Here is a 24,046-nt window from a genome sequence, read left to right as displayed (position 1 = left end):
CATCGTGGGAACCTATTGGAATGTGTTCTTGAATATAAGTCAGGAAATGGATGTGTGTTTGTTAGTGCATTATAAGCTCCAGAACTCAAGGAATCTTTCCTTGCAACACACACACACACACACACACACACACACACACACACACACACACACACACACACACACACAGACAGACCATTTTTCAAGTACATGCATACAAACCACACTGACATCCACATGAATTATAACTGCAACATTTATACAATTGATACGCAAATACGCAGAAGAAGAAAACATGAATAAAGCGAGTATTTGCTTTATAGGCCAAACCTGAGAAAATGCCGCCATCTTGTGAAAAAGTCCAAATTTAAATTTTGCATCTTTACCAACAGAATAAAAATGTAAAATGTTTGTTTGTTAAATGGCCCTGGGATTAAAAATAAGAAATGTAGTTTTCAATGGGGATATTTTTTGTCCTTAAGGTCCTGAGTGTAAATATTTTGTGTTATTTTACATTTAAGTGTGATTGATGAATAAGATGCTTTTATTACAGTGTTGTTATTGAAGCATAATTTGCAAAACTGAATTAATCTAGAAGCAGAAGCAGATTTAACTGTGATTTTCTGCTGTAATAAAGAGTTTAACTGGTAAGATCCTCAGAGGAGAAGTTGTGCAGAAATTACATAAGAATGGAAAGACTGTGTCGTTGAAGGTGGATGTGAATGTGAGTAAACGTGTGTTAGTTACAGGATCAGAGAATGACACTGTTCCTCTGTCATAGTCCAGCTGAACTCTCACACGCTGAAGCTTCTGTTCAACAGTTAAGGAAGTGGCGGGTTTCTCTGGTGATTCTGACATGTATTCGCTGTCCATGTATCGCACACACCAGACATTAGAGTCAAAGAAATCCTTTCCCTTCCTTTGGTTTGATGCTGTGGTTATTCCAAGATTCCAGTATGTATTGTCTCCAACCTCCACATCCCAGCAGTGTGTTCCTGAGTTAAAGCCCTCAGATCCCAGGACACATGGAAACCAGTTAAACCTCTCTGGATTATCAGGAAGTGTTTTATCTCCAACACTGTACGACACACTGGTCAGATCAGCAGAGAGTGTGAGAGAAGGACCTGCTGTGTTTGGATCCAGAGTCAACGGAGCTGTAAAGAGAATAACATCAGATTACAGGATGAAATATTATGTATTAGAAATGTAAATGTAAAACACATATAAAGATTTTGTTGAAAGAGATCATAACTCATAACAATGGTCTCTCAGTTACTGTCAGAATGGATTGAGGCTTTATGTTTAATATCAGTATTCAATCAACACTATTGTATCCTAATACATAAACATAAACCATGAGGAATAGACTTTTCATTATGAGTTCGCTGTATGATCTGATGATTTTCTGAAATACAGTTCAGATTCACTTAGAAATTCAAGTGATTATTGTAAGCCCGCACTCAATCGGCCCGATGGAGGCATCCAATCAGCGGCTGAAGGTCTCTGTCTTTTCTCATGGCAACGTATTTTGATTGAATGAAATACATTTTCTCATATGTATTTTCTCGTTATTTCATCTGACTCCATAAATGAAAAGGTTTTAATGATATCTGTGCATCATTAAATGTGAGCGAATGTTTGACTATTTTGAGAAAATAATGTCAGAGTCAGTTAGAATAAAATCAAATGTTTACAATTTATTATGTCAGGGAAATGTATCATGCCAATTACATAATCAGTTCAAAGATAATCAATATAAAACATCAAATCTGCTGAGACTCACTGTGTTGGACAGTTTCCAGCATCTTCTTCCAGACTCTGACCGGCAGGTTACCCAGATAACGCGACACATGAATCAAAGCTCCAGAACTCATCCGTGGATCCGGCTGTGAGATCTGGACTCTGAGGAACATTCAGGAGTCAGAACTGCAGTGAATTTGAGTTCAGATCCACTGAGAGAAGAGATACGAGCAGCTCACTCACCTTTCCATTGAGGCCTTAAAGTTCTGGAAAATATAGAGTTTGAAAACATTTTAATATCTTATCAAACACTCTCAGTGTCAATGAGTCTCTCTATACAAGTTGTTTTATGCACAAAGAATGAAGCCAGATTGATTTGTCACCTTTAGAAACGAGACGTCATTGTCTTTCATCATCTCCTCCATGTCTCTGATTGTGTGTGAAAGAGCTGAGATGTGTGTGTTCATCTCCTCCAGCTTCTCCTTCATCCTCTGCTTCTTCTGCTCCTCTTCCTCTCTCAGTGCAGTGATTGTAGCTTCTTCTTCGTCTCTGAGAAACTGATGAAGCTTCTCAAACTCTTCTTTAATCTGACGCTCTGTGTGCTCAGCTTGAGACTGAAATCAAATCACATTCACTTCAGTCAGCGCTGTATGAACACACACTCCACTAATGTCAATAATAAACTCTGTGTGTGAATGTTGAGTATTGAACTCTTTATATCCTCATCTTGATGTGTTTAATTGTTTTATCACACTTTTTCTTCATTTCTTCTCCATGTTTGAGCTTGTTTTGTAAGGACGTCAGTGCTGTATTAAATTCCTCCTACAGGTTAAGATGAAAATCTGTGAAACTTATGCAGCTCTAAGAGGTTTAAACATTGTATGTTTGGATGTTTTTATTGTTATATTATATGTTGAATGGGTCATTCTCATGGAAGCATTTGTGTCTGAAAATGGCAGGAGATATATTTTTTAATTATTTAATTTGGAAAGGATGAACATCAAGAAATCATTGTTTTCATTAAACAAATATGTTTTTTGCAATGGCCAATTCTTAATTATTATATCCATGCATTTATAAATTAGTGGTTGTGCAAATACAAATACTGAGGGTGAAATAATGCTAGTATTAATCACTTTTTGGTGTGTCTTGTAATAAATCGCATATTATTAATGAAAAAATATTAATAAAACATGACATTTCTATTTTCTATGTTTTGTGCCAATGCTGTTACATTCAAGAAGATTTGAACATCAGAAGGTTGAAGTTTTGTGTAGAATTTTATATCAGTAGAAAGTCAGAGATTGTCACGGTTGGTAGATCCGCTGTCTCATTCTAGTCTGTGTGTTTACGTGTGTGTGTGTAGGGTGTGGGTGTGTCTTAGTTCATTCATTGTTTCATGTGAGCGTTGTCACTGATCTCCCTATCATCCTGATCAGCGACAGCTGATTGTTATTATCACAGCCTATTTAATGCCCTGTCTTTCATCTCATGTTTGTCAGATCGTTGTTTGATGATTCCCCGTCTGCGTGCCTGCTCCTGTCTTGTTCCCTCGTGTTTTGCCTGCACTGCACTGTACCGGACTGGATTATTCATCGCCGATCTCACCACGGATTCTTCACCGCCGATCTCACCACGGATTCTTCACCAGCACTCTCACTGAGGATCGCCTGTCTCAGCCCCTGTGTCACGCTCTCCTGTTTGCTGTGTTCCTGGCGATCTCCCGTTTGCTGTGTCTCTGACGATCGCGTCAAGAAGAATACGTTATCTGTCATCAACCTTGAGTGTTTATTACGAAATAAACTTATTGTGCACTCGCACTTGTTTCCTATCAGTTTGTCGTTACAGAACGATCTGACCCAGCATGGAAGCAGCGAGCGCGGAGTCCTTCAAGGATTTTGTGGACCACAGTATCGCCAGGATGGATCAGCAACAGGAGAGTATCTCTAACACCGCACGCGCAGTTCAAGCGCTCGTGACACAGGTGTCCGGGCTCACTCAGCAAATCCAACTGCTGAGCCCTCCCACTGTGCCGCCCACACCGCCTGTTCCCCCCGTCGTGCAAGACGTCAGAGATCGTCCAGAACCACGACTACCTGTTCCTGAAAGTTATGCTGGTGAGCCGAACTTTTGCAGAGCGTTTCTCACAAAGTGTTCTATGCATTTTGCTCTACAGCCGAAGACGTTTGAGACTGAGAATTCCAAGGTGGCTTTCGTCCTTACGTTGCTGAAGGGCAGAGCAGCGTTGTGGGGAACAGCGGTGTGGGAGAACCAAGACCTATGCTGCGCCTCGTTCCACGCACTCTCCACGGAGATGAGGAGGGTCTTCGACTGTGCGGTGGCCGGCCGGGAGGCGGCCAGAAAATTAGCCGACCTGAAACAGGGAAGCTCTTCGGTGGCGGATTACTCGATTGAGTTTCGGACCCTGGCGGCGGAGTGCAAGTGGAACGAGGAGGCACAGTGGGATATGTTCCTGCATGGGCTGTCCGACCGTGTGCAACGCGAGATCTACCTGCTGGACCTGCCTCCTCGGCTCAACGGGCTCTAGAGATGCGCGGTTGGCGGTTACAGCCGCGGACTCCGCGGATAAACCGCGGATCGGGCGGATGACGTGACGAAAAATAATATTTTAATTAAATTCGGGCGGGTGGCGGGCGGTTGAACCAAACAAATGAAAAATATTATGTATACACAATCAGCGGATGGCGGGCGGGTGCGGTTTTGAAAATTGGTCAAAAACGTTGGTGCGGATGGATGGCGGACGGATGTTGAGTTTTGTGATGCGGTTGCGGATGAAATAATAGCCCATCCGCGCATCTCTAACGGGCTCATCGACCTGGCTCTGCGGGTGGATGCCCGCATCAACCTGCTGGACCAACACCTCCATCCCATCCGCATCCATGGCAGTGTTGGGCCGAGGGGCAGCCTGGAGGAAAGCACGGTCGGACCCACCAACGATCCCGAGCCCATGCAGGTAGGGAGAGCCCGGCTTACCCGGGAGGAGAGAGAAAGGCGGAGGTCCCAAGGACTCTGCCTTTACTGCGGCGGCCGCGGACACTTCTTACACTCGTGCCCGGTAAAAGAGCAAGCCCGGTAGTAAAGTTGAGGCTACTATCGGGTGGGATCTCCACCGGGAAGTCCTCACCATCCACTCTCCTTCCGGTTAGGCTGAGATGGGCCAACAGCACGCACACCTGCCAGGCACTTGTGGACTCCGGGGCCGAGGGGAATTTCATGGACATTCACTTAGCACACAAACTTCACCTTCCCATCTCGTCTCTTCCTCATCAGATCTCGGTCAGTGCTCTAAATGGCCAACAGCTCCCCAACATCTCTCTCTCCACTGGTCCCATAACCCTCATCACCTCTGGCACCCACGTTGAGACTATTCCCTTCCTCCTTATGGACTCCCCTGTCGCCCCGGTGGTGTTGGGTCACCCTTGGCTCGTCAAACACAATCCTCATGTGGATTGGGGCTCCAACACTATTTCCATGTGGAGCGTGTCCTGTCACGAGTCTTGTCTTGTTTCTGCCTGTCCGTCTGTGTCTGTTTCTGTGTTACAGGAGAAGGCGGCTGATGTATCAAACGTGCCTGCGGAGTATCTGGACCTGAAGGAAGTGTTCAGTAAGTCTCAGGCTATCGTCCCTATGACTGTGCAATAGATTTAGTGCCAGGTAAGTCTCCGTCTAAAGGCAAACCTTAGCCTCTTTCGGTACCTGAGAGAGAGGCCATGGAGAAATATATTTCTGATTCTTTAGCAGCCGGATTCATTCGACCTCCCTCTTCTCCCGCGGGGGCGGGATTCTTTTTTGTGGGTAAGAAGGATGGTTCTCTGCGACCTTGTATTGATTACCGGGAGCTGAACAACATCACGGTAAAGAACACCTATCCTTTGCCGTTGATGTCTTCAGCTTTCAAGAGGTTGCAGGGAGCATCCATTTTCACAAAATTGGATTTACGTAATGCCTATCATTTGGTTCGCATCAGGAAGGGGGATGAATGGAAAACCGCATTTAATACCCCCAGGGGGCACTTTGAATATTTGGTTATGCCTTTTGGGCTTTCCAACTCCCCAGCGGTTTTTCAGGCACTCGTCAATGACGTGTTGAGAGACATGGTTGATCAGTTCATATATGTCTACCTGGATGACATATTGATTTTTTCTTCGTCTCTCCAGGAACACGTTCAGCACGTCAGACGAGTGCTTCAGAGGCTGCTAGAGAATGGGCTTTTTGTCAAGGCGGAGAAATGCGAATATCATGCACAGTCTGTCTCTTTTTTAGGATACATCGTCTCTTCTGAGGGAATGCGCATGGATCCTGACAAGGTTAAGGCTGTGATGGATTGGCCAAGTCCAGATTCCCGTAAGGCCCTACAGCGGTTTCTGGGGTTTGCCAATTTCTATCAGCGTTTCATTCGCAATTTCAGCCAGCTAGCCGCACCTCTGACTGCCTTGACCTCCCCCAGAACGACGTTCAGGTGGTCGGACACAGCCGAGGCTGTGTTCTCCAACCTCAAGAGTCGCTTCGTTTCGGCTCCCATCCTTGTCGCCCCTGATTCCACACGTCAGTTCGTGGTGGAGGTCGACGCATCAGAGGTGGGGGTAGGAGCAGTTCTATCCCAGCGCGCGTCCTAAGATGACAAGATGCATCCTTGCACGTTTTTCTCCCATCGTTTATCACCTGCCGAACGTAACTATGACATTGGTAACAGGGAGTTGTTGGCCGTCAAGTTAGCGTTGGAGGAGTGGCGTCATTGGTTAGAAGGGTCGGGGGTACCTTTTATCGTTTGGACCGATCACAAGTAGGGCTGTCGCGATAACCGCAATATCGCAGTACCGCGCTTCTGACAAGCCAACCGCAGAGGAATTCAAATAACCGCAGCAACCGCGATATTCGCGTTTTCTTTTTTCATAAGGCAATACCCTTCTTGTTTTGAACTTCGTTCATGTGTATTGAATGTTAAATAAGTTAATGATAATAAGACGTGGTGATCATGGTTTTATTATGGTGATTTGTACAGAGGCTTCGTGGAGTTGCACTTAAGCCTAAACAGACAGTGAATGAGAGAGATCGACTGAGCGCGTGCGATTACCTGCGTCTGTCTTTGAGGTCAAGTCATATTCGTGAAAAGGTTGCCGTGTCCAAGGAAAGGTAAATATTTGTCCTGTCATCCTTTTAACGTTTAAAATAAAGGGTATTTACCATGAATGGCATCAGCGACAGGCAGCGCTGGTCTGCATCCACAGCACGAGGAACTCGCGGTCGCGGGAAACAAAACTCAGTGAGTCACGCATTGAATCAATGCCATTTGTCTCTATTAAGTGAAGCTTCAGCGTTAAGGCCATTGCACACTGAGTCCGAAATTTTCGTATGCGTTTTTTCGTGTTCGTCAGCAGTAAAATTCGTCACGCACAGAAACCTTGCACACTGAGTCCGATGCGTATTTATTAAACCTTTGCGGAAAAAAACGCAAAAAATACTAAATGGATTCGTCAAGCAGTGAGGATGAATTTGTTGCCCTCTTTCTTCTTAAAAAGAGAAAAAGAAAGAGGAAATATTGGGTCCATCCAATCCTGAGATTGCGCCGAGAGGAAGGAGAGTTTCACCTCATCAAGGAGATGCGAAATTATCCCAAACGATTCAAAATTTACCTCAGAATGTCAGTGGAACAGTTTGATGCTTTGCTAGCGATACTGGAGCCACATATTAAAAATAAGACCACCAATTTCCGTGAACCAATCGATCCTGAACAGAAACTGTCAGTATGTCTACGGACGGACACACACACACACACGCGGCCGGCAGAAGCGCTGGGCAGACAGAACAGCTGTATACAGGTTATATTTTATTCAGTGTCTTTGTAATCCGCATTTTGTTTTTCATACAGTACTTGTGCTGCGAGACGAAGTGTATCAACTTGTCAGACGTCATTCTGGATTTTGTCGTTCGCTTGTACGGTGGCTCTGAATTTTCAAAAAACCTCACAAAACACTGGCTGTGGATGCGAAAAACGCAGAAAATCGAACTCAATCCGAATTTTTTTTTTTACGGACGAAAGTTTCGTAGACAGTGTGCAAGCATGATTGACATAACGTGAGGTCGAATTTTTTTTTTAACGTGCGAAAATTTCGGATGCGAATTTCGGACTCAGTGTGCAATGGCCTTTACCCATGCGACGCATTGCTGGTCAGCTGAGCCTTGAAAAGTGGAGCTCAAAGTTAAAAATAATTTACCTTGTTTCATTAGGCTACTATCTTTTAATGAATCAATCAGCGTTTTTGAACGTGTTGTTAAATTAATGGTTTAATGACTCACTCAAAGACAGTCCGTTGCCCTAACAACTGCGCGCTGAGTGACAGGCTTTCAATGCGGAGAGACGCTGTTTAGTTTCGGTTTATTGGTTAGGCTACTGAAAATGTACTCGTTTTTGTGCATGCTGACCACATCGTGACACTTATAGCAACAAATAAATATAAATAAATCAAAATAAATTAATAAATGCGGTAAAACCGCATATCGCGCTATTGAACCACTCAAAATTACTGCAAGGGAAAATCCTTCACCGCGACAGCCCTAATCACAAGAACCTGGAATATATTAGATCTGCCAAAAGACTCAACTCCAGACAGGCTCGGTGGGCACTTTTTTTCGGACGTTTTGATTTTACTCTCTCGTACCGCCCGGGTTCCAAGAACATCAAACCCGATTCATTATCTCGTATTTTTGATCCATCCGAACGCCCGGTTACTCCCGAGTGTATTTTACCCGAGAAAGTAGTTATCTCCACACTCGTATGGAAGGTCGAGTCAAAGGTCAAGACGGCCTTAGAAGGGGTAACGCCTCCGCCCGGTTGCCCACCGAATCGTTTGTTTGTGCCGGAGGAGTCACGGTCCTACGTTATTCGATGGGGTCATTGCTCCAACGTGGCTTGTCATCCAGGAGTAAGTCGCACTAGCTACTTAATAAAGCAACGATTCTGGTGGCCATCAATGGCTCGTGACATTCACGATTTTGTTTTGGCTTGCTCAGTTTGTGCCACTGCTAAGACGTCTAACCGACCTCCTGATGGGTTACTTCGACCGCTGTCTGTCCCTTCTAGACCCTGGTCCCACATTGCGCTAGATTTTGTCACCGCCCTCCCGCCCTCTAATGGCATGACGGTTGTTTTAACCGTAGTGGACCGGTTCTCGAAGGCGGCACATTTCATTCCCTTGCCCAAACTACCCTCAGCCAAGGAGACAGCGGTCACGGTCATTGATCACGTCTTTCGGTTACATGGCCTCCAGATGGACGTGGTTTCTGACAGAGGTTCCCAGTTTGTGTCCAAATTCTGGCGATAGTTTTGTAGATTATTAGGGGCCACAGTCAGTCTGTCTTCGGGTTATCATCCCCAGAGCAATGGTCAATCTGAGCGAGCCAACCAAGACCTGGAGAGAATGTTGCGATGTTTGGTCTATAAGAATCCTTCGTCCTGGAGTCAACAACTCTCTATGGTTGAGTATGCACATAACTCGTTGCCAGTGTCATCCACGGGCCTCTCTCCGTTTAAATGTAGCTTAGGATACCAGCCACCTATCTTTCCGAGTCTGGAACCCGAAGTCGCGGTCCCCTCCGCTCACGCCTACGTCCAGAGGTGTCACCGCACATGGACTAGAGCCCGTGAGACTCTGCTCCAGGTGGGGGCGCGCACTAAGGCTAAAGCCGATCGCCACCGGTCTAGGCCACCCGTATACGTCGCTGGTCAAAAAGTGTGGCTTTCTACTAAGAACATTCCTCTCCGCTCCGTGTCTAATAAGCTTGCCCCCAAATTCATTGGGTTCCAGTACTTGGTGGACTGGGAGGGTTACGGTCCGGAGGAGAGGAGTTGGGTACCTGCTCGAGACATCCTGGATCACTCCCTCATCGATGATTTCAATCGACAGGTAGGGTTGTCTGGGAACGCCAGGAGGCGTTCCTAGGGGGGAGGGTACTGTCACGGTTGGTAGATCCGCTGTCTCATTCTAGTCTGTGTGTTTACGTGTGTGTGTGTGTGTAGGGTGTGGGTGTGTCTTAGTTCATTCATTGTTTCATGTGGGCGTTGTCACTGATCTCCCTATCATCCTGATCAGCGACAGCTGATTGTTATTATCACAGCCTATTTAATGCCCTGTCTTTCGTCTCATGTTTGTCAGATCGTTGTTTGATGATTCCCCGTCTGCGTGCCTGCTCCTGTCTTGTTCCCTCGTGTTTTGCCTGCACTGCACTGTACCGGACTGGATTATTCGTCGCCGATCTCACCACGGATTCTTCACCGCCGATCTCACCACGGATTCTTCACCAGCACTCTCACTGAGGATCGCCTGTCTCAGCCCCTGTGTCACGCTCTCCTGTTTGCTGTGTTCCTTGCGATCTCCTGTTTGCTGTGTTCCTGGCGATCTCCCGTTTGCTGTGTCTCTGACGATCGCGTCAAGAAGAATACGTTATCTGTCATCAACCTTGAGTGTTTATTACGAAATAAACTTATTGTGCACTCGCACTTGTTTCCTATCAGTTTGTCGTTACAGAGATTTAGTCTGAGTAAAAACAAATTCTGGTCTATTGTAAACACAAACAATACTCTCTGTTTAGCACTGTATTCAGCATATGAAATTAGAGATATTTGTCTTACCTTGTAAGATGAAACCACTTCACTGATGGGTCTGAATGTGTGATTGGTGTGTTTCTCTGAGTCTCTGCACACGAAACACACAGGCTGTTTGTCCTCCAGACAGAAGAGTTTGAGTTTCTCACTGTGTAAACTGCAGATCTCCTCAGATCCTGATGAAGGTTTCTCATTTCTCTCCTTTATCAATGAATCACACACGTTTTTTAACGCAAGATTAACTGGAGGATTACCTTTAGAGGATCTTCCCCTGCAGAGAGGACACTCCTGAGTTTTCTTAGTTTTCCAGAACTGTTGTAGACACTCTTTACAAAAACTGTGACTTCAGGACAGAATAACAGGAGTCTTGAAGATGTCACAGCAAACAGGACAAGAAAGCTCTTCCACAGATTTTGAATCCATTTCCTCGACTTGTAAAAGATCCAATGATCTACAATTTACTTTCACTTTCTGAACTTTGGTTTAATTAACCATTACAATCAAAATCTCATCTGGTTTCATTCAGAAATAAACAAAAATGCTATAATATAAAGTACCCTCCTCTGTTCTTCACGACACTGACTCGTTTTAGCTTTCAGTAAAACTGAAAGGCAGAAATAATGACTGAGGGTGGAGTTTCTGAAGACAGACTGGACTGGATTTTTATCTCTGTAAAGCCGCTTTGGATTTCGATATCTATTCATTTGGATAAATATGTAATTTTTTCTCATGGAGAAAAATCTAATGTGGTAAACTGCACAGTGAACTCTGCCAGCTGGTACATTATTATTAAAGGTTAATTAATAATTGATTTGTACACAATTGCATGCACAATATGCTTTTTTTTCGTAATAAAACATACAAAATTTGAAGGCTGAGACTTTGTTTCATATCGAAAGTATCCTGCTATGTCTTGTCTGTCAACCTATAGACCTTTCTCACAATAACCGGAAATATGTAATCGTTGTGGAAGTTCCTGTCAAGCATCAACATATCAGAAAAACATACCCGGGCAAGAGAAAATGGATCAGAGTCTTTACAACTTGAAAAAAAAAAAAAAAATTGGCATGGTCCAGTTGTTGATGACTTTGTAAAATGGTGTGGTGATGCTTGTCTGCAGCTGAATGTATCTAAGACCAAAGATATGACTATTGATTTCAGAACTGAAGCCCATTCTTCCCAGTATACGTTCATTAAAGGTGAGAAGGTGGAGTGTGTGGAAAGTTATAAATATTTAGGAATATTATTGACAATAAACTGCGTTTTGGTGTGAATACCAAAAAAAGAAGTCTGTCAGTTTTATTCAACAGTTATGTCCTTAATCATGCTCTTAGGTAGTGACCTTTTTTTGCACTCAAAGTTCTCTATTCTGCTCTTGCTAGACTACAAAAGAAGAAAAACAATTGATACAAATATTATTTTGTCCCTTGTGCAATCAGATTGTAAAATACTCAGAATGGTATATATTAGTATTTTAAATGTATATGTAGCCTACTGTTGTGTGTTCTTATTTATTTTGTTTTATATTGTGGTATATATTTTATATTTCTACTACGCTGCATACAAATTACCCGCAAAGGATCTTAATAAAGTTGAACTTGAACTGGCGCGTTAGTGAATTTATTTATTTTTAATAAAAAAAAATAAAAAAAAGCACCATACAAAACTCTCGTAGGGGAAAATATATATATGCGTATACATAAATGTTGTCAATATACAAAAAAGTATTAACCAAGCAGAAAACAACAACACCAACAAAACAAAAACAAAGAGGGGGAGCTACTTCATAATACATAAATCAAAGGCAAAAAGGCTAAAGAAAATAAAATTAACATTTGGAGCGTCACACACACACAATGGCGCATTAGTGATTGGTGACATGAGAAGGAGAAAAGATTATCACAAGATCAGTAACATCCCACCGGATAGCCCGAATCCATTTCCGTCGAACTTCATCATCAACAGGGAACTGAGGGAAGGAATGAAACCGACAGATATGGCTGCTTTTTTAAACAAAAACAAGACACATCTTAGCTGTGTCCCAAGTGACAAACAATGAACAGCTGTATTTTTATTAACTAAGATTAATACAGCATATTAATAGCAATAGAGTGCCAAGGCCCAAGTGCCAAGCAAAAAATGCAGGGACAAGTGTGTGGCAAACAAATCAGGTTCATCAGGTTCGATTATTAAGGCTTTTAATTGGCAGGATGCTGCTGGTCGTTGTGCTCTACTGGCAGAGCTAATTATACGTCAAATTTAACACCGCATACACACCATTGCCGAAGAAGAGCTTGCCTTCACTAAATTTAAACCTATATTGCAGCTCATGGAAAAAGAACGGAGTTGCGATTAACATGACGTATGCAAATGACAAATCATGTGCCAATATCATCGGGGTGATATGATATAGAGCCAGAAGACCAAATTTCAAATCCTGGCCACAGATGTGTAAACCCTGCATGTGAATTTGAAGCATGTCCATGGATGCATTGATGTGTGAGGAGGGAAACCTTGAACTCAATCCTGGTGGAGATGGGAAGCCAGTGGAGTGAGTGAAGAATGGGGGTAATGTGCTCATGTTTCTGCACTCTCATCAGGATCCTAGCTGCAGAGTTTTGGATGTACTGAAGCCTCTGCAGACTCTTTTTAGGAATCCCAATGAGAAGTGCGTTGCAGTAGTCCAGTCTGGAGGAGACAAAGGCATGAACCAGCTTTTCGGCATCTGAGAGGGTGAGAATGGGGCGGAGTTTGGAGATGTTACGGAGGTGGTAGAAAGAGGTCTTGCATAGGTGATTTATATGAGCTTCAAAAGTGAGTTGGGAGTCCATTTTTACACCAATATTAGTGACAGTTGATGAGAGGGGAATGTTGGTGCCAGAAAAGGTGATGCTGGTTATGGATGATGATTTGATCTGGTGAGGAGTGCCAACCAGGATAGCTTCGGTTTTGGAGCTATTTAGTTGAAGGAAGTTGTGCTCCATCCATACCTTTATCTCCTCCAGACAGGTGCTGAGTTTTGATGGGGATGACTGTGAGGGTGTGGTTTCAGCTGTGGCATGTACATAGAGCTGTATGTCATCGGCATAGCAGTGGAATGAGATTTTGAAAGTCTTGTTTTCTTGTTTTCTTCATTTACCGCAAGTAACATGCATGTATATATTTACAAAACAAGTAATAATCAAGTAAAGATAATCTGAATGAATAGTAATGAATTTACGCTATGAAGTACTGTATATTACACTCACCTAATTGATTATTAGGAACACCATACTAATACTGTGTTTGACCCCCTTTCACCTTCAGAACTGCCTTAATTCTACGTGGCATTGATTCAACAAGGTGCTGAAAGCATTCTTTAGAAATGTTGGCCCATATTGATAGGATAGCATCTTGCAGTTGATGGAGATTTGTGGGATGCACATCCAGGGCACGAAGCTCCCGTTCCACCACATCCCAAAGATGCTCTATTGGGTTGAGATCTGGTGACTGTGAGGGCCATTTTAGTACAGTGAACTCATTGTCATGTTCAATAAACCAATTAGAAATTATTTGAGCTTTGTGACATGGTGCATTATCCTGCTGGAAGTAGCCATCAGAGGATGGGTACATGGTGGTCATAAAGGGATGGACATGGTCAGAAACAATGCTCAGGTAAGCCGTGGCATTTAAATGATGCCCAATTGGCACTAAGGGGCCTAAAGTGTGCCAAGAAAACATCCCCCACACCATTACACTACCACCACCAGCCTGCACAGTGGTAACAAGGCATGATGGATCCATGTTCTCATTCTGTTTACGCCAAATTCTGACTCTACCATCTGAATGTCTCAACAGAAATCGAGACTCATCAGACCAGGCAACATTTTTCCAGACTTCAACTGTCCAATTTTGGTGAGCTCGTGCAAATTGTAGCCTCTTTTTCCTATTTGTAGTGGAGATGAGTGGTACCCGGTGGGGTCTTCTGTTGTTGTAGCCCATCCGCCTCAAGGTTGTGCGTGTTGTGGCTTCACAAATGCTTTGCTGCATACCTCGGTTGTAACGAGTGGTCATTTCAGTCAAAGTTGCTCTTTTATCAGCTTGAATCAGTCGGCCCATTCTCCTCTGACCTCTAGCATCAACAAGGCATTTTCGCCCACAGGACTGCCGCATACTGGATGTTTTTCCCTTTTCACACCATTCTTTGTAAACCCTAGAAATGGTTGTGCGTGAAAATCCCAGTAACTGAGCAGATTGTGAAATACTCAGACCGGCCCGTCTAGCACCAACAACCATGCCACGCTCAAAATTGCTTAAATCACCTTTCTTTCCCATTCTGACATTCAGTTTGGAGTTCAGGAGATTGTCTTGACCAGGACCACACCCCTAAATGCATTGAAGCAACTGCCATGTGATTGGTTGATTAGATAATTGCATTAATGAGAAATTGAACAGGTGTTCCTAATAATCCTTTACAGTGTTGTGGGTAACGCGTTACAAAGTAACGCGTTAGAGTACTCTTAATTACCTTTTTCGTGAAATGTGTAACTTAACGCGTTAGTTTCGTGCGTTAAGTAATCAGTAACTTCGTTATTTAAAAAAAAAAGTAATCCGTTATTTTAAGGAAAGGAAAATTCCGACTGCAGCCTGCTTTTTGTCAGACAGTAGGCCTAGGTCTACTGTGCCACCTGCGGATGTATCAGCGGAGCCGAAGCGCTGTGATCGTAAAGTCAATGGCTGTGATACGTCTGTGCCCTGCGCCTGACCCTGTGTGTGTGTGTGTGTGTGAGTGGTTTTTTTTTTCGAACTCCCGGCAAGATGGCAGAGAGGACAGCGTTTGGATTATTTAATTCGGTTTGTAATCATTTTTGTTTGACAGGCAGCTGTTAATTTCTGTTAGATCGTTGACTGGTTGTTCATTTCTAAATGGATTTAAATCTGCAAGCCTGTTTACCTCAGGTTGTGTTTACAAGTAAGCACACTTGATGCACTTTGATAACTGCATTAGAGTTAAAGAAAAAATCAGGAGTTATCTTGTATGTGCTCATATACAGTAGCCTAGGCTACCCGGGCTGGGTAGGTGCGAATTTTGATTAATATGTTCTGTGATAATAAATAAATAAAACGCCATGTGAAATAGCCTATTGCTGACTGTCTTTCCTGTTATTGTTATCCTGCAGTGTTAATTTAGTCGGATGACTGACGTTATTCATTGTCAGGAGTCACGACTTCTAGGTGCATTTAAAGGGGCCGGGGGCTGTGTATGTCAATTAAGCGGCAGCATGTGTGAGCCGCTGCAAACGGCTTTTAATTTTTGGTAACGCATGAGTACTCTAACACGTTACTTTTATGAATAGATAACGCTGTAACATAACTGATTACTTTTAATTGATGGTAACGTTGTAACCTAATTAACTACTTTCCAAAGTAACTATACCCAACACTAATCCTTTAGGTGAGTGTATATTACTGTATTATTATTGTTATTATTTTTAACATGTAAAACTGCTGTGTTACCCCACTATTTATTTCGACAAATAAAGTTATGTAGTGATTTAGCAATAAACATCACGTTACTTGCGGCTAATTTGTTAGAATAAAATAAAATCATGTGATCAAACGTAATGGTTATAAAACTATATTTCATTTCCTCATCCATGAACATGATTTGAGTCCCGTTGGATTGATTCCCATCGGCAGTGGAGGTGAAGACGACAACTCCCATGATTCCACACTACGCCTGAGTTATTTGAATATGGCCAAAATTACATACTGTGCAAACTGTGTTTATAATAATGTACGGCTGACATGGTTCCCTGTAGGCTATTGTTCACAGCATTAGTTTAGAGAGATGTTTTTCCTTGAGAAACAATATAACACACTGTACCTGATATACAGTATTTCAAAATGAATCAACATTGAATCTAATCGAAATCAAGATCGAAATCAAACCGCAAGCTTATCGAATCAAATCTGTTTGTGAAATTTGTGTTAATACTATAATTCTCACTCCAAGCTGAACTCAGAAGTTGGCAGCGCTGGTCTAGAGACTGGTGTGATTTCTCAAAACTATTTCACATCTATTTTACTGATGGTCATATCAGATGGTTTAATGAGTTTCCCTTCATGTGTTGATTTATTTTCTCACAAGTTGATTAACGACTGTATTTTACTTTTAGTTCTGTAAAATTAAATTGACACGAGATTATTGTAATAAATGCATATAAAAGTAAAAAATGAAAGTGAACTTTCCAAGAATTTGGAATGAAATTCAATTTATTTTGAAAAAGTGCAGATCTTATTTCCAACGATTTTTTTTATTTATTATTTCATCCTTGTAACTGTTACGATGAGGCAAGGACGAAGCAGAGAGAGAATCCATACGCAAGCACTAATTTAATGAAACAAACAGGAAATCCAGGGCAAACTATGGAACACAGAACTCAGGACTCAGGACAGAAACATGGAAACAGTTACAACAACCGGGAAACAACAACTGAAGCACAGAGGTTTAAATACAAATGCAAATAAGCTAAACAAGATAACAAGGGGGCGTGGTAAATAAGAAACACCTGGGGAGACTAATCAACATAAAGACAGAGAAACACAGACATGAATCATTACAGTAATATTTAATCCAATCATATATTCTCCTTAAACTCTACAATCGACTGCAAACTCGCATTCATTTTTGCGTGCAAAATCCACATCTCAACATCCAGTCATCAACTGATGAACCTGCCCTACATTTCTGATAATCTGATACACTTGGATGTGCGTCACAATATGTAAGAAAAGATCTGTCACTATTTCCTTTTCATTGCGACTTCAAATAACCTTTATTTATATCACGCTTTATACAATACAGATCATTTCAAATCAGTTTTACAGTGATAAACAGGAAAATAATGATCAATGATCAAACAGAAATCAATTCTGCTGTAAAGCAGATCTAAAAAGACAACAGTGTCATTGCCGTGTGTTGTAGTCCTTAAAAAGTGATTTCTATAAAAGGAAATATCTCCTTTTGCTTTGAACTTTGAGCGTCGTAACATTGCAGATATTGTTTATGATCAAACAGCAATATTACACACTAACTAAAGTTAGAAACGTGAAATCATAATCAAGGACCCCTTTATTATCCATTGAAGTGCATCATTTTCATTTCTCATTCACCGCTATAGAAGTTTCCCCGAATATGACGACTTCTGCTTCTGAGAAACCCGGAAATCTGAAAAGGGTCTATGACTAAAATGTGTCAACACTTTATGTTGTCTTACATATTGTAAACATATTGTATTGTACGTTATTATCAAATTTATAATAATAATAATAATAATAATAATAACAACTTTTAAATACAGAAATCAGATTTGTAACTCTTATGTGTCAATTATAAAGTTACTGTAAGGTTTTTAGAGGACAAAAATGTCTGTGTCAAAAAATAAACTCAAACATTTTAAGTTTCAGAGCACAGATTAAATTCTGAAGACCCTCAAGAAGAAGAAGACTCTTGGAAGATTATTGTTGAAAAAAGTTACAAAAGTGAAAAAAGAAAAAGTTACAAGTTTAAATGTATTTATTATTTTTTTAATATATAAAATGTATATTTAATAAAACATGTTAAACTTAAAACTGCTACCAAATAAAAGCCATGAATCTAAACAAGTTGTGTTTCAGTGAGATTTAGTTTGGGTTCAGTACTAAACTTTCCCCATGAAAGCCAGCACTGGTGTAAACTGGGATTTGTGATTTGCAGTACAGTAGAAACTTTCTCTATCAAATATTACACACACACACACACACACACCATTTTTCTAGTAAATGCATACAAACCACACTGACATCCACACGAATTATAGCTGCATCATTTATCCAGTTGATGCGCAAATATGCAGAAGAAGAAAACATGAATAAAGCGAGTATTTGCTTTATAGGCCAAACCTGAGAAAATGGCGCCATCTTGTGAAAAAGTCCAAATTAAAATTTTGTATCTTTAACAAAAGAATAAAAATGTTAAATGTTTGTTTGTTAAATGGACCTGTGATAAAAATAAATAAATGTAGTTTTCAGTTGGGATATTTTTGTCCTTAAGGTCCTGATTGTAAATATTTTGTGTTACTAGTGTAAAATTGATTCATGAAAGAAAAAGATGAGAGTGAAATAATAATAATAAAAAAATAATAAAAAAAGACTTTTCCTCATTAACAAAAATGTCCTTTTAAAGACAAAAATGTCCTTAAGGACACACAAGGGTTAAGTTGGCTCTAAATTAGGGTAGAGTGGGGGAAAACGCCCCCCTTAAGGAAAATGTGACATTACAGTGAAACAAAACATAAATGTGACTAGAATTGCCATCCCGGTTTTGAGTGACTATGGCAGGAGTTATTCACCAAATATTAAAATTGCTCAGCCTTCATAATTAATTAGTATTTTCACTGAAAATATTTTTGTACAAAGGGGGCGTTTTGCCCCAGCGGTGGGGTAAAACGCCCTCCAAGGTGGGGTAAAATGCCCCCTTTCTTACCAACCAGTTTGCTTCATAGATCAACAGCAAAATTAACAGACAATAGTTTTTAATCTCTAAAGGTAAAAGGCAAGTAATGTATCAACATGTATATATATTAATATTTATTTCAGCAATGTCCAAAATAGCCAAATTTAACTACCTTCCATCAGTGAGCTAACTTTGCTAGCAAGCTAGCTAGTTAATGCTCACTTGAGGTAATTTTTTCATGTTTTGTTCAAATATTTAGATTTTACCACCTAGTTATACTGCATTAAGTGTAAAACAAAGGATTTGATAGACAGAAATATTTTATTATAGTAATTATGATAGAGAAACTATGCTCCCAGGGGGGCGTTTTACCCCTCAGCGTAGGGGGCGTTTTACCCCACAAGCTATGAGTTTTTAAAAAAATGTTTAATTTTTAAAATATAATTATATTCCTTATAAATAATATATGATCTCAAACTACAGACTTCACTATTCATTTATCATACATCACTGCGATATCCTGCAGAACAATATTCTCTTAAACACTTATTTACTAATATCTGAAAATTATAGCATTTACCATGTAATCCTCTTCTCTTCAAATGTGTCGCTGGTGTCAGCTTCTCCGTAGAGATTTGTATATCCCCGTTATCAACGTAGTGCATATGTAACGGTATCAGGTGATTGACAGCAGCGTCATCCTATCAGCGAGTAGTACCTTGCATTTAAGTCTGATTGGCTGTTACCTGGGATGCGTCACGTCCGATTTCCCCGTTTGTTTTGCTAGTGTCGACGGTGGTTGTAGGTAAGCGAGCTGTGTTTTAATGGGTGATCATTTTGTGGAATTTTCCTATGTATAACTTTTAAAATCATTTTTATCAATTAGTGCAGCTTTGGTGCGGTGCCCTTTGTGCTGCTTAGTGGGTCCGATGACTGTTCACCTCACAGGTAATGTTTATTGTTAAGAGCTTGTGCTATGGTGCTGAAATGGCTGTGTGGGGTTAACATTCTTTTCGGATATCAAATAGGCGTGATTCCCTGTATTCCATTGCGTAACCGGTGCGCATGACTGACCAATCCTTGTCTATTAAGCGTGCTATCTAGCGTGATCTCCTGATGGTAAGTGTTTATATGTTACTATGACTGGGAGTGGGGATAGTATTATGATTGGTAACATCTCCGTTTGTTTGTTATAGGATTCTCCCTCTCGTTCTATGCCGTGATTGTTGCTACTGTCTTCTCACTATTAAAGTGATGCGGTTAATACGGCCGCGCTGACGCGATCATCACTAAAGAGAAGGGGACTGCTTGTTTGGTTCTTATCGTGTACATAAGTGGCGTTATATTTGACCCGTTTTATATTCCTGGATTGTGTGGGGGACTAGTTGGTTCCTTCCACTTGTAGGGGAGCTAGCTGCCCTCTGTGTTTTGTTTGATTTGAAACCTCTTTTTGGTTGTTTTCTGTTAACTTACTTCAAATCTTTTGGAAGTATAGTTTTAGTTAACTTGATTTTTATTTTATTTTCATTTCATCTTTATTATTGTAAAGCCATTTAACTGCGTGTAATATTTAATCAAACCAGTTAATTGCTTGGTTCATGTGATCAACTACCTATAAGTACAATTCTATTTGTGTGTGTGAACCTCTACTGAGCTAAAATTGTCTTGTATTAATCAGGTGACCAACTAATTGACTTTTCTGCGCTTGAATGGTTTTTCTCTTTATTTTTGTCATTGACATTTATTGTTGTGAGGATTTGCTTTCTTGATGTCCATCTGGTAATTTTTATGAACATTGTTATAGTTTCTTATTTTTATTTTGCAGGCGCTGGGGTCCCACGGGTGGATTGCTCTTCCTCCTCCTGGTGGTGGTCCTTTATCGTGTGCAGTGTACACTGTTGAGTGTGTGATTGTGTGATTAAGTGACACAGGTGTGTGTGCGTGTGTGTGTGGAAGTGTGCTCTGTAAAATCAAATTCCACGTTGCTTCCTGCCGTTGGGAGCCTCAGGCCTGCCGGTATTTAGTTTTTGTTTCTGTATATTTTTCTTATTGTTTAGTTTAAAGTGGGTTTCAGTGTCCAATATTTTAAAAGTATCTTTCTATTAATAAACATTTGTATTTTTGTATTACTCACGTCTCTTGCCTAATTCTATGAGGGAACCGAACCTGTGTGCTTTGCTCATTGTTTGAGTATTTTCCCTGGGGCTAATCCCTAGGGTGGCGTAGTCGGACTTTCTTTATTAGGGAATAAAAACTTGCTCTGGTGTTTCAAAAATTACACCGCCCCGCCACACATAGCAACAGTAAAAATGTATCTTGACTACTTTTAGTGATTATTTTGGGAAAAACAGGTGGGGGGCGTTTTACCCCAGGGGGGCGTTTTCCCCCACTCTACCCTACATTTAAGTGTGATGGATCAATGAGACCCTTACAGATTTGTTATCGAAGTATGATTTGCACAACTGAATTAATCTAGAAGCATAATCAGATTTAACTGTGATTTTCTGCTGTTATTAACAGTTTAACTGGTAAGATCCTCAGAGGAGAAGTTGTGCAGTGATTAAATAAGAATGGAAAGACTGTGTCGTTGAAGGTGGATGTGAATGTGAGTAAACGTGTGTTAGTTACAGGATCAGAGAATGACACTGTTCCTCTGTCATAGTCCAGCTGAACTCTCACACGCTGAAGCTTCTGTTCAACAGGAAAGACAGTGAAGCGTTGCTCTGGGGATTCTGAGCTGTATTTGCTGTTCCAGTGATCCACACGCCAGACATTAGACTTAAAGAAAACGCGTCCCTTCCTTTGGTTTGATGCTGTTGTTATTCCAAGACTCCAGGATGTACTGTCTCCAACCTCCACATCCCAGCAGTGTGTTCCTGAGTTAAAGCCCTCAGATCCCAGGACACATGTACACCCGTCAAACCTCTCTGGATTATCAGGAAGTGTTTTATTGTCATCATCGCTGTACGACACACTGGTCAGATCAGCAGAGAGTGTGAGAAGAGGATGTGCTGTGTTTGGATCCAGAGTCAACGGAGCTGCAGAGAGAATAACATCAGATTACAGGATGAAATATGATGTATTAGAAATGTAAATGTGAAACACAAATAAAGACTTTGTTGAAAGAAATCATAAATGATAACAATGGTCTCTCAGTTACTGTCAGAATGGATTGAGGCTTCAGGTTTAATATCAGTATTCAATAAACACTATTGTATCGTAATACATAAACATAGATCATGAGGAATAAACTTTTCATTATGAGTTCGCTGTATGATCTGATGATTTTCTGAAATACAGTTCAGATTCACTTGAAATTATTAAATATATTTCTATCAAATGTTGATGTTGTGTGTGTTTATATGTGAACTATCTTCTGCACTGGTGTCAAATCTGCTGAGACTCACTGTGTTGGACAGTTTCCAGCATCTTCTCCCAGACTCTGAACGGCAGGTTACCCAGATAACGCGACACATGAATCAAAGCTCCAGAACTCATCCGTGGATCCGGCTGTGAGATCTGGACTCTGAGGAACATTCAGGAGTCAGAACTGCAGTGAATTTGAGTTCAGATCCACTGAGAGAAGAGATACGAGCAGCTCACTCACCTTTCCATCGTGACTTTATAGTTCTGGAAAATATAGAGTTTGAAAACATTTTAATATCTTATCAAACACTCTCAGTGTCAATGAGTCTCTCTATACAAGTTGTTTTATGTACAAAGATGTGTCACCTTTAGAAACGAGACGTCATTGTCTTTTATCATCTCCTCCATGTCTCTGATTGTGTGTGAAAGAGCTGAGATGTGTGTGTTCATCTCCTCCAGCTTCTCCTTCATCCTCTGCTTCTTCTGCTCCTCTTCCTCTCTCAGTGCAGTGATTGTAGCTTCTTCTTCGTCTCTGAGAAACTGATGAAGCTTCTCAAACTCTTCTTTAATCTGACGCTCTGTGTGCTCAGCTTGAGACTGAAATCAAATCACATTCACTTCAGTCAGCGCTGTATGAACACACACTCCACTAATGTCAATAATAAACTCTGTGTGTGAATGTTGAGTATTAAACTCTTTATATCCTCACCTTGATGTGTTCAATTGTTTCATCACACTTTTTCTTCATTTCTTCTCCATGTTTGAGCTTGTCTTGTAAGGACGTCAGTGCTGTATTAAATTCCTCCTACAGGTTAAGATGAAAATCTGTGAAACTTATGCAGCTCTAAGAGGTTTAAACATTGTTTGGATGTTTTTATAGTTATATTATTTATATGTTGAATGGGTCATTCTCAGGAAGCATTTGTGTCTGAACATTGCAGGAGATATATTTTTTAATTATATATTATTTGGAAAGGATGAACGTCAATAAATCATGTTTTTACCAAAAAAAATGTTTTTTAATTTTAATTTTAATTATTATATCTATGCAGTTGTAAATTTGTGGTTGTGCAAATACAAATACAGAAAGAGAAAGTATGTTAGTATCAATCACTTTTTTGGTGTGTCTTGTTATTAATCACATATTATTAATGAAAAATTATTAATAACCCATGACAACATTTTATTTTCTATGTTTTGTGCCAATGATGTTACATTCAAGAAGATTTGAACATCAAAGGTCGAAGTTTTGTGTAGAATTTTATATCAGTAGAAAGTCAGAGATTTAGTCTGAGTAAAAATAAATACTGGTCTATTGTATACACAAATAATACTCTATGTTTAGCACTGTATTCAGCATATGAAATGAGAGATATTAGTCTTACCTTGTAAGATGAAAGCACTTCACTTATGGGTCTGAATGTGTTATTGGTGTGTTTCTCTGAGTCTCTGCACACTAAACACACAGGCTGTTTGTCCTCCAGACAGAAGAGTTTGAGTTTCTCATTGTGTAAATTGCAGATCTCCTCAGATCCTGATGAACGTTTCTCATTTCCCTCCTCCTGGAACGACTCACACAAGTTTTTTAACGCAAGAATAACTGGAGGATCATCTTTTGAGGATCTTCCCCTGCAGACAGGACACTCCTGAGTTTTCTTAGTTTTCCAGAACTGTTGTAGACACTCTTTACAAAAACTGTGTCTACAGGACAGAATAACAGGAGTCTTGAAGATTTCACAGCAAACAGGACAAGAAAGCTCTTCCACAGATTTTGAATCCATTTCCTCGTCTTGTAAAAGATCCAACGATCTACAATATACTTTCACTTTTTGAACTTTGATTTAAAGAGTAAATAACTATTA

At 40.8% G+C, this 24,046-nt stretch overlaps 1 long non-coding RNA gene and 1 pseudogene across 2 annotated transcripts; one reads left to right on the top strand and one right to left on the bottom strand.

Moving 5' to 3' along the window:
• Positions 1-202: 202 nt before the first annotated feature.
• LOC311303321 lies at positions 203-22,985 on the bottom strand (annotated as a pseudogene). Its single transcript, XR_014630325.1, has 12 exons — positions 22,894-22,985; positions 22,551-22,781; positions 22,426-22,448; positions 22,226-22,344; positions 21,311-21,856; positions 12,856-13,394; positions 10,370-10,813; positions 2,446-2,541; positions 2,103-2,333; positions 1,963-1,985; positions 1,763-1,881; positions 203-1,133 (listed from the first exon to the last, which is right to left on the bottom strand). The product of XR_014630325.1 is annotated as an uncharacterized misc_RNA (transcript).
• LOC311303476 lies at positions 19,590-20,947 on the top strand. The gene is made up of 2 exons (XR_014629760.1): positions 19,590-19,623; positions 19,705-20,947. It is a non-coding gene; the product is annotated as an uncharacterized lncRNA (long non-coding RNA).
• Positions 22,986-24,046: the final 1,061 nt, after the last annotated feature.

The sequence above is a fragment of the Rutilus rutilus genome (genome assembly GCF_951802725.1).
Source record: "Rutilus rutilus genome assembly, chromosome: 14".
Lineage (NCBI taxonomy): Eukaryota > Metazoa > Chordata > Actinopteri > Cypriniformes > Leuciscidae > Rutilus > Rutilus rutilus.
Note: the sequence above shows the minus strand (reverse complement) of the source record. Positions and strands in the feature narration are given on the sequence as shown.